Source organism: Orcinus orca, chromosome 19, assembly GCF_937001465.1.
Source record: "Orcinus orca chromosome 19, mOrcOrc1.1, whole genome shotgun sequence".
NCBI lineage: Eukaryota > Metazoa > Chordata > Mammalia > Artiodactyla > Delphinidae > Orcinus > Orcinus orca.
Window position 1 is genome coordinate 47,157,760 of NC_064577.1, and position 11,202 is coordinate 47,168,961.

At 43.0% G+C, this 11,202-nt stretch overlaps 1 protein-coding gene across 1 annotated transcript in view; it reads right to left on the bottom strand.

Moving 5' to 3' along the window:
• Positions 1-3,346, bottom strand: part of LOC101273776 (C-C motif chemokine 5) — an 85,271-nt gene extending 81,925 nt beyond the window's left edge. The window contains exon 1 of the mRNA XM_049702285.1: positions 3,340-3,346. The gene's annotated coding sequence lies outside the window, so the exon portion shown is untranslated. The remainder of the gene's footprint in view (positions 1-3,339) is intronic.
• Positions 3,347-11,202: the final 7,856 nt, after the last annotated feature.

The window sequence follows — 11,202 nt, forward strand, 5'->3', positions numbered from 1 at the left end:
TGTTGTCCCAGAGGTCTCTGAGACTCTCCTCAGTTCTTTTCATTCTTTTTTCTTTATTCTGCTCTACAGTAGTTATTTCCACTATTTTATCTTCCAGGTCACTTATCCGTTCTTCTGCCTCAGTTATTCTGCTATTGATCCCATCTAGAGTATTTTTCATTTCATTTATTGTGTTGTTCATCATTGTTTGTTTCATCTTTAGTTCTTCTAGGTCCTTGTTAAATGTTCCTTGCATTTTGTCTATTCTACTTCCAAGATTTTGGATCATCTTTACTATCATTATTCTGAATTCTTTTTCAGATAGACTGCCTATTTCCTTTTCATTTGTTAGGTCTGGTGGGTTTTTATCTTGCTCCTTCATCTGCTGTGTGTTTTTCTGTCTTCTCATTTTGCTTATCTTACTGTGTTTGGTTTCTCCTTTTTGCAGCCTGCTGGTTCGTAGTTCTCGTTGTTTTTGGTGTCTGTCCCCAGTGGCTAAAGTTGGTTCAGTGGGTTGTGTAGGCTTCCTAGTGGAGGGGACTAGTACCTGTGTTCTGGTGGATGAGGCTGGATCTTGTCTTTCTGGTGGGCAGGTCCACGTCTGGTGGTGTGTTTTGGGGTGTCTGTGGACTTATTATGATTTTAGGCAGCCTCTCTGGTAATGAGTGGGGTTGTGTTCCTGTCTTGCTAGTTGTTTGGCATAGGATGTTCAGCACTGTAGCTTGCTGGTCATTGAGTGAAGCTGGGTGCTGGTGTTGAGATGGAGATCTCTGGGAGATTTTTGCCGTTTGATATTATGTGGAGCTGGGAGGTCTCTTTTGGGCCAGTGTCCTGAAGTTGGCTCTCCCACTTCAGAGGCACAGCAGTGACTCCTGGCTGCAGCACCAAGAGCCTTTCATCCACACGGCTCAGAATAAAAGGGAGAAAAAGTAGAAAGAAAGAATTAGTAGAAGTAGAAAGAAAGAAAGGAGGGAGGGAGGGAGGAAGGAAGGAGGGAAGGAAGGAAAAAAAGAAAGAAGATAAAATAATGTAAGATAAAATAAAATAAAGTTATTAAAATAAAAAAATAATTATTAAGAGAAAAACAAACAAAAAAAAAAACGGACGGATAGAGCCCTAGGACAAATGGTGGAAGCAAAGCTATACAGACAAAATCTCACACAGAAGCATACACATACACACTCACAAAAAAAGGAAAAGGGGAAAAAATCATAAATCTTGCTCTCAAAGTCCACCTCCTCAATTTGGGATGATTCGTTGTCTATTCATGTATTCCACAGATGCAGGGTACATCAAGTTGATTGTGGAGCTTTAATCCGCTGCTTCTGAGGCTGCTGGGAGAGATTTCCCTTTCTCTTCTTTGTTCTCACAGCTCCCAGAGGCTCAGCTTTGGATTTGGCCCTGCCTGTGCATGTAGGTCGCCGGAGGGCGTCTGTTCTTCGCTGAGACAGGACGGGGTTAAAGGAGCAGCTGATTGGGGGCTCTGGCTCACTCAGGCCGGGGGGAGGGAGGGGCACGGAGTGCGGGGCGAGCCTGCGGCGGCAGAGGCCGGCGTGACGTTGCACCAGCCTGAGGCGCGCCGTGCGTTCTCCTGGGGGAGTTGTCCCTGGATCCTGGGACCCTGGCAGTGGCGGGCTGCACAGGCTCCCCGGAAGTGGGGTGTGGAGAGTGACCTGTGCTCGCACACAGGTTTCTTGGTGGCGGCAGCAGCAGCCTCAGCATCTCATGCCCGTCTCTGGGGTCCGCGCTTTTAGCCGCGGCTCGCGCCCATCTCTGGAGCTCCTTTAAGCAGCGCTCTTAATCCCCTCTCCTCGCGCACCAGGAAACAAAGAGGTAAGAAAAAGTCTCTTGCCTTTTCGGCAGGTCCAGACTTTTCCCCGGACTCCCTCCCGGCCAGCCGTGGCACACTAAACCCCTGCGGGCTGTGTTCACGCCGCCAACCCCAGTCCTCTCCCTGCGCTCGGACCGAAGCCTGAGCCTCAGCTCCCAGCCCCGCCCGCCCCGGCGGGGAGCAGACAAGCCTCTCGGGCTGGTGAGTGCCGGCCGACCCGATCCTCTGTGCGGGAATCTCTCCGCTTTGCCCTCTGCACCCGTGTAGCTGCGCTGTCCTCCGTGGCTCCGAAGCTTTCCCCCTGTGCCACCCGCCACCTCCACCCGCAAAAGGGCTTCCTAGTGTGTGGGAACATTTCCTCCTTCACAGCTCCCTCCCACTGGTGCAGGTCCCGTCCGTATCCTTTTGTCTCTGTTTATTCTTTTTTCTTTTGCCCTACCCAGGTACGTGGGGGGTTTCTTGCCTTTTGGGAGGTCTGAGGTCTTCTGCCAGCGTTCAGTAGGTGTTCTGTAGGAGTTGTTCCACGTGTAGATGTATTTCTGGTGTATCTGTGGGGAGGAAGGTGATCTCTGCGTCTTACTCTTCCGCCATCTTCCCGGAAGCCACGTCAGTCCTTGATTTTCTAAACTCCCCGGGCAATACAGATTTTTAAGTGTTTCCAGTTTTTCAATGTTGGCAACCAATCCAAATATGATAAAACCCCATTAAACCATGAAGACAGTTTCATCCTTGGTGGTTTCCTCTCTCCCCGTTTATGCTCATGCCTGGCTCCTGTGTGTCCTCAGGAAGCAGCTGAGCGGATAGCCTGGAGGGCTCTGGATCAGCTTCTCTAAGTTGGGGACCAGAGGCCAGGAAGGCTGTATTGAGGCAGGTTTTCCCCGCCCCAGGGGAGGCAGAAGTGAGTCCCAACCAGAAATGGGGAGATATCCTTGGTAAAGATGCTGTTTTGCAGTAACTTCCAGGTTGCTTTTTCTAGGCCACCCTCATCTCTCCCTGCAGCCCCTCTTCCACCCCCTCCAGCCACAGTGTTCTTTTTGTTCAGAGCAATGAGACTAACAGGTCTCACCTTTATTGGCCTCGGAGTGGAGGGCAGCAGGAGTGAGGAGGAAGGCCAGGGTAGCCAGGCTGACCCTCATCCTTCCGGTGGCCAACCAGCTACAGGAACAGGGGTTCTCTGGCTCCTTTAAATCTAGGCTCTGAGCTTCATTTATAAGAGGTTGCTGCTCAGGAAGTCACAAGATAGAAAAATCCAAGATTGCACGGGAGTTTTGATTCTTTGGAATTGTGACCAGCGAAGTATCTAAAATATGAGAACTAAGTCAATTCAGCTGAAGAAAAGCGAAAGGCAGAGAACGACCCCAGGTTTCGCAGTTGCTTTATATCTTGAAGGTGGTGGTAGGAGAGGCCCAGAGACCAACGGCTTTGTTGGAAACTGCCCTCCTCTCCTGCCTGTCCCCAGGGAGCCTGGCTGAGCCCCCTGGGTGAGCCCAGCCTCAGGTGTGGACCATGAACTCAGAGGCCTGGATGACTGTCTCAGGATCAGAAACTACAGGGCCCACCAGGATGGGGATGTGAGGGTACAGTGCTGTGTCCACCCTGAGCACAAGACTCAGGCCTGATGGGGGTTGGCAGTGGGGAGCTGGGTCCAGAGAGGATCCTGGGATGGCTGGGCCTCACCAGCCAGGATTGGACTGGAACCCCTCACTTAGGCTGAGCTTAAAGCCCTTGCCCCCTGCCCAGCATAGGGGGCTTGATCGGATCCTTGGCAACCAAGACAGGGGCACGGGGCTCTCTGCTCAGCCAGGACTGAGGGACATGTTTCTTCTGGATTGAACTGGGGGAGCCAGAGGCAGGGCAGTGTATTCCATAGAATAGAGTTGTAACTTGTCACCCTCAAGTTTGTGCTGCAGGGTCCCTGCAAAGGACACCACAATGACTTAGTAACCGAGAGGTAGGGTACCAACCATCTTGGTTTGCCTGGGGCTCAGGGGGTTCCTGGAATGTGGGACTTTTAGTGCTGACACAGGTATGTGTTGGTCACCCCCCTGGAGGTCAGGCAGAGGTGACTGTCCCCATCTCCACTCCCACCAAATTCAGATCAGGCACGTGTGTGGTTTTTAAATTTCTCTTCATTGTGGTAAAATACATATAGCATAACATTTTCCATCATAAACATTTTTAAGGGTACAGTTCAATGGTATTAAGTACATTCATACATTGTGCGACCATCACCACCATCCATCCACAGAACTTCTTTCATCTTGCAAAACTGAAACTCTATCCCATTAAACAATAACTCCTCATTCTCCCCTCCCCCAGCCACTGGAAATCACCAGTCTGCTTTCTGTCTCTATGAATTGGACTACTCTAGGTACCTCGTACGTAAGTGGAATCATACTAGGTACCTCGTATATAAGTGGAATCATACAGAGTTTGTCTTTTGGTGACTGGCTTATTTCTCTTAGTATAATGTCTTCAGGGTTCATCTGTTTTGTAGCATATGTCAGAATATCCTTTCTAAGGCTGAATAATATTCCATCGTATGCATATACCACATTTTGCTTGTCCATCCGTGCATGGACACTTGGGCAGCTTCCACATTTTAGCTATTGTGAATAAATGTTGCTATGAATGTGGCCATACAAATACCTCTTTAAGAACCTGTTTTTGATTTTTTTTTTTTTTTTTTTTGCCTGTGTACCCAGCACTGGGATTGCTGGGTCATATGGCAAATCTATGTTTAATTTTTTCAGCAACTCTCACATTGTTCCACAGCCATTGTACCATTTTATATTCCCATCAACAGTGCACAACAGATCCAATTTCTCCACATCCTCACCAACATTTGTTATTTTCTGTATCTTTGAGAGTAGCCATTCTAATGGTGCGGGGTGATATCTCATTGTGGTTTTAAGCACTTGTGTTTTTATCAGTTTTATATAATAGGGTTCCAGTGTGTTTGCAAAGAAAATGACCCCTACTAAAAGGAAAAATTTAATGCCCTGTTCTAATGGAAAGAGCAGGAACTTTTGATCTAGTCAGAGGGAGGCATTGTTTTGTCCTGGAGTCCACTGCTTACAAGCTATGGGAACTTTTGAGTAATTTCATTAAGTTTTTAAAGCTTTGCATGGTTACTGAAAGGTGTATGTAACATAATCTAAGTGAGTGAAATCTTCCTTATATGTCCATATTTAGACCTTCCTTAGGGCTGAAGTTCATTCAGTAGATTTGCAACTTTTTTTTTACTTTTTAAATTTTTTATTTATTTTAAAAATTATTTTTAAAATTTAATTTTTTCTACTCATGTTTATTGAACCTCTCCTGTGTGCCAGGCACTTTCTAGGCCCTTGGGATACAGAGGCAGACCAAAAAAAGCAAGGCTTCTGCTCTTCAGGTGCTCAAATTATAGTGGGGAATCAGACAAAAAGGGAGTAGGAGATGGAGTTAGGAAGAGAATAAACCAAGGTTGTGATAGAGGCTGAGGGTTGAGTGGAGGTTGCTTAACAAGCCAGTGAGGGGAGCCTCTTCAGAGGGGGTGTCATTTCAGTTGGGACTGGCTTGTTGAGGAGGAACCGGACTTGCAAAGATCAGGGGAGGTTCGTCCTGGGAGGGGGAACATCAAGGGCAAAGACCTGGAGTGGGGAATGGAGTTGGGGCATTTGAGGAATAGACAGAAGAACAGGTGACTGGAGAGAAGGGAGGTGAGGTCCATCGTCCAGGTCCTTTGGGCCTGGTCGCTCAACAGCTTGCATCCCATTTCATCCATGTGGGCCCTGAAGGTAGCTGTATCCTGCAGAACAGGTGGGTGGATGTAACAGGAACACTTGTCATTTGCTTTAAGGGAAAACAAGGAAGAGAAGACCACAGAATCATCCACCTTAGACTTCGGTCTCCCTCCTGTAGGTAGATGGAGAGGGTCTGAGCTGCCTGATTTCTCCCAACGAACAAAAGCCTAAGTGGGGATCAGTGCCTTTCCCCATTCTCTATAAGTTCAGAGAGATGGAGAGGCATGTAGTGGATGCCTCTGATGGCTGCCTTTCTCCTCCCTGCTGACTGTGGGTGACTGGGTATGCAAAGGACGGGACGGGTGGCAGACAGTGGCCTTTGTCCCTTGGTTAGCAGAACATCAGATGTGGGGGAGGTGTGGGACACGCAGGGGCAGAAGGATGAAAGAAGCTGACTCATACCAGAACTTGGGTCCCTGTGCCAACTCCTGGGTTCTCGAATCTAAGTTCCTGGTGACACTGAGTTATCTGCCTTCCATGCTTTTGTAAGCGACATGCACCCTCCACCCTCTTGCCTAACTGACTCTACTTCTCTATTCAAAAAAGGAGGGCTGGAGTGGGGGAGGGGGCTTGGGGTAGATTAAGCCTCCAAGAGGTTTTTTTTGGGTAAAGGTGCTGTTTTTGTTTTTGTACTGGCAATACGATAATGTGTCAGCCTGCAATAGATTGTATATTAGCTTCCTGAATTTTATTGTTTTCCCAGCTGGTTCCAGGTACTTTTATTAAATGCTGGAGATCAGAGCCTTTGTTTACAGCTCTTTCCAGCCCACTGTTCCTCAGATAACTGCTGCTGCCAGAGAAGGAAGTGGAGTTGCTCCCGCCACACTTGCTCTAGCTGCACCCATGCTGACTTGCAGTGAACACTTCCTTTTTAAGTTGCCAACAAAGGATTTCTTATCAAGAATTGCTTAGATATGGAGTCTTGTCCATAACAGAGGTGGCTGACCACTCTCAAGTTCATGGAATCCATCTTCTTTCCTATTCCTTCTTTGGAAAGTCAACTGCTCTATGCTCATCTTATATTCTACAACCTCTTTGCCTCCCCCAAATCCACAAAGATGATCAGTATCTACTGTAAGTTGTCTGGGCTGCTAGAAGGGACTTCATCCGAGCCAAGAAATGAAATGTCATACAATCTACCTACCCATCTTGGGCTTCAGTTTCTTCTTATCCATGGGAATTATGCCCGTTTAGACTGTAATGGACAGAAAAGGGTCAAATAAAAATTAGAGACCAAGTGCCCTGCTTTATCTCTTCCACCTGTTTAGTTAACACTCACTGTTCATTCATTAATTCACTCATTTACCCTTTCATTTATTCTATAAAGAATTACTGAATGCATACAATGAGCTGAGCATTGTCCAGGCACCAGAGATTCAGCCATGAGCAAGATGCTTGGGGTCTTCTGCAAGTTTAAGTAAGCAGTAGGCCTTTGGCACGTTCTTCTTAAAATGAGGCAAAAGAAAAACATTCATCATGATTCATTATTAAGAAAGCAACAATATGGAGAAGTTTAGAAAATACTTAAGTAAAAAGAAGTAAGCAGAAATATGCTGTGGTCCCACAGTGACACTTTTAGATGTATCTTTTCCCTCTGCATGCTTTCTCCTCAGCTGGGATCATACACAAAAAAATCAGTTTCATAGCCCATGCTTTGACAAATTGTGAATAATACAATTTATTTATTATTCTAATTTATAATATAATAAATATTATATAAAATAAAATATAAATATATTTATTATAATAAATATATTATAATAAATATTATAATATAAATATGATATAATATGAATATATTATAATATATTAAATATTATATTTAATATTATATTATTATAAATATATTATTATATATAATATATTATAAATATAATATATTATTATATTAATATAATTACAATAAATATAAATATATTATTTATTATAATACAATTTATTTCATTATAAAATTCTATATGTGACTTAAAATAATTTTTTAACAAAAATGGTGCATACTTCTTATAGAATTTTTTTTTTTTTTAATTTGTTATTTTATTTTATTTTTGGCTGCGTTGCGTCTTCGTTGCTGCGCGTGGGCTTGCTCTAGTTGTGGTGATCGGGGGGCTACTCTTCATTGTGGTTCGCGGGCTTCTCATTGCAGTGGCTTCTCTTGTTGCTAGAGCATGGGCTCTAGGCGCACGGGGTTCAGTAGTTGCAGCACGCGGGCTCAGTAGTTGTGGCTCGCGGGCTCTAGAGTGCAGGCTCAGTAGCTGTGGTGCACGGGCTTAGTTGCTCCACGGTATGTGGGATCTTCCCGGACCAGGGCTTGAACCCGTGTCCCCTGCATTGGCAGGCGGATTCTCAGCCACTGCGCCACCAGGGAAGCCCCTTATAGAATTTTTAAGAAAATCAGAGAAGAGGAAAAAACTCACTGTTTACCACTATTCACATTTTGATGTGTAATTTTCTAGTCATTTTCCTATATATAATCATTATGCATATTAAATACATATACCATTAAACAAAAAATAGGGCCATACTAAATCTTCTTTTCTATAATTTGATTGTTATAGTTTTATAATTTTTCTTTTAGTATTGAGTAGGCATAAAATATAGATTGAAAATAAAGAGAAACAACACAACAAACATCCCTGCACCCATCACCTCATGTGGCCTTCCTCAATTCTGTCCCTTTTCCATTTTTCCTCTGAGCAATCTCTCTTCCAAATATTGTTTATGCTATACTTTTTCTTTTCTTGTAGTTTTATTACCGACTCCAAGCTTGTACTGCTCACTGCAAAACAGGCCAATAAATCGAGAGAGAAGTTTTTGGGGCAAGGAATAGTGACCCTATTCAGAAAACCAGCAGCCAGAGAAGATGGTGACCTGAGTTAGAATTCAGGTTTTTTTTTTTTTTTTTTAACATCTTTATTGGAGTATAATTGCTTTACAATGGTGTGTTGTTAGTTTCTGCTTTATAACAAAGTGAATCAGTTATACATATACATGTGTTCCCATATCTCTTCCCTCTTGCATCTCCCTCCCTCCCTCCCACCCTCCCTATCCCACCCCTCTAGGTGGTCACAAACCACCGAGCTGATCTCCCTGTGCTATGCGGCTACTTCCCACTAGCTATCTATTTTACATTTGGTAGTATATATATGTCAATGCTACTCTCTCACTTCATCCCAGCTTACCCTTCCCTTTCCCTGTGTCCTCAAGTCCATTCTCTATGTCTGCATCTTTATTCCTGTCCTAACCCTAGGTTCATCAGAACCAGTTTTTTCTTTTTAGATTCCACATATATGTGTTAGCATATGGTATTTGTTTTTCTCTTTCTGACTTACTTCACTCTGTATGACAGTCTCTAGGTCCATCCACCTCACTACAAACAGTTCAATTTCATTTCTTTTTATGGCTGAGTAATATTCCATTGTATATATGTGCCACATCTTCTTTGTCTAGTCATCCGTCGATGGACACTTAGGTTGCTTCCATGTCTTGGCTATTGTAAATAGTGCTGCAATGAACATTGTGGTACATGTCTCTTTTTGAATTATGGTTTTCTCTGGGTATATGCCCAGTAGTGGGCTTACTGGGTCTTATGGTAATTCTATTTTTAGGTTTTGAAGGAATCTCCATACTGTTCTCCACAGTGGCTGTATCAATTTACATTCCCACCAACAGTGCAAGAAGGTTCCCTTTTCTCCACACCCTCTCCAGCATTTACTGTTTTGTAGATTTTTTGCTGATGGCCATTCTGACTGGTGTGAGATGATACCTCACTGTAGTTTTGATTTGCATTTCTCTAATGATTAGTGATGTTGAGCATTCTTTCATGTGTTTGTTGGCAGTCTGTATATCTTCTTTGGAGAAATGTCTATTTAGGTCTTCTCCCCATTTTTGGATTGGGTTGTTTGTTTTTTTGTTATTAAGCTGCATGAGCTGCTTATAAATTTTGGAGATTAATCCTTTGTCAGTTGCTTCATTTGCAAATATTTTCTCCCATTCTGAGGGTTGTCTTTTGGTCTTGTTTATGGTTTCCTTTGCTGTGCAAAAGCTTTTAAGTTTCATTAGGTCCCATTTGTTTATTTTTGTTTCTATTTCCATTTCTCTAGGAGGTGGGTCAAAAAGGATCTTGCTGTGATTTCTGTCATAGAGTGTTCTGCCTATGTTTTCCTCTAACAGTTTTATAGTGTCTGGCCTTACATTTAGGTCTTTAATCCATTTTGAGTTTATTTTTGTGTGTGGTATTAGGGAGTGTTCTAATTTCATTCTTTTACATGTAGATGTCCAGTTTTCCCAGCACCACTTATTGAAGAGACTGTCTTTTCTCCATTGTATATCCTTGCCTCCTTTGTCATAGATTAGTTGACCTTATGTACGTGGGTTTATCTCTGTGCTTTCTGTCCTGTTCCGTTGATCTATATTTCTGTTTTTGTGCCAGTACCATACTGTCTTGATTACTGTAGATTTGTAGTATAGTCTGAAGTTAGAGAGCCTGATTCCTCCATCTCCATTTTTCTTTCTCAATATTGCTTTGGCTATTTGGGGTCTTTTGTGTTTCCATACAAAGTGTGAAATTTTTTATTCTAGTTCTGTGAAAAATGCCATTGGTAGTTTGATAGGGGTTACATTTAATCTGTAGATTGCTTTGGGTAGTATAGTCATTTTCACAATGTTGTTTCTCCAATCCAAGAACATGGTATATCTCTCCCTCTCTTTGTATTGTCTTTAATTTCTTTCATCAGTATCTTATAGTTTTCTGCATACAGGTCTTTTGTCTCTTTAGGTAGGTTTAATCCCAGGTATTTTATTCTTTTTGTTGCAGCGGTATATGGGAGCGTTTCCTTAATTTCTCTTTCAGATTTTTCATAATTAGTGTATAGGAATGCCAGAGATTTCTGTGCATTAATTTTGTATCCTGCAACTTTACCAAATTCATTGATTAGCTCTAGTAGTTTACTGATAGCTTCTTTAGGATTTTCTATGTATAGTATTGTGTCATCTGCAAACAGTGACAGTTTTACTTCTTCTCTTCCAATTGTATTCCTTTTATTTCTTTTTCTTCTCTGATTGCTGTGGCTAAAACTCCCAAAACTCTGTTGAATAATAGCGGTGAGAGTGGACATCCATGTCTTATTCCTGATCTTAAAGGAAATGCTTTCAGTTTTTCACCATTGAGAATGATGTTTGCTGTGGGTTTGTCATATATGACCTTTATTATGTTGAGGTAGGTTCCCTCTGTGCCCACTTTCTGGAGAGTTTTTTATCAAAAATGGGTGTTGAATTTTGTCAAAATCTTTTTCTGCATCTACTGAGATGATCATGTGGTTTTTATTCTTCAGTTTGTTAATATGGCGTATCACATTGGTTGATTTGCGTGTATTGAAGAATCCTTGCATTCCTTGGATAAACCCCACTTGATCATGGTTTATGATCCTTTTCATGTGCCGTTGGATTCTGTTTGCTAGCATTTGGTTGAGGATTTTTGCATCATGTTCGTCAGTGATATTGGCCTGTAGTTTTTCTTTCTTTGTGACAACTTTGTCTGGTTTTGGTATCAGGGTGATGGTGGCATCGTAGAATGAGTTTGGGAGTGTTTCTCCCTCTGCTATATTTTGG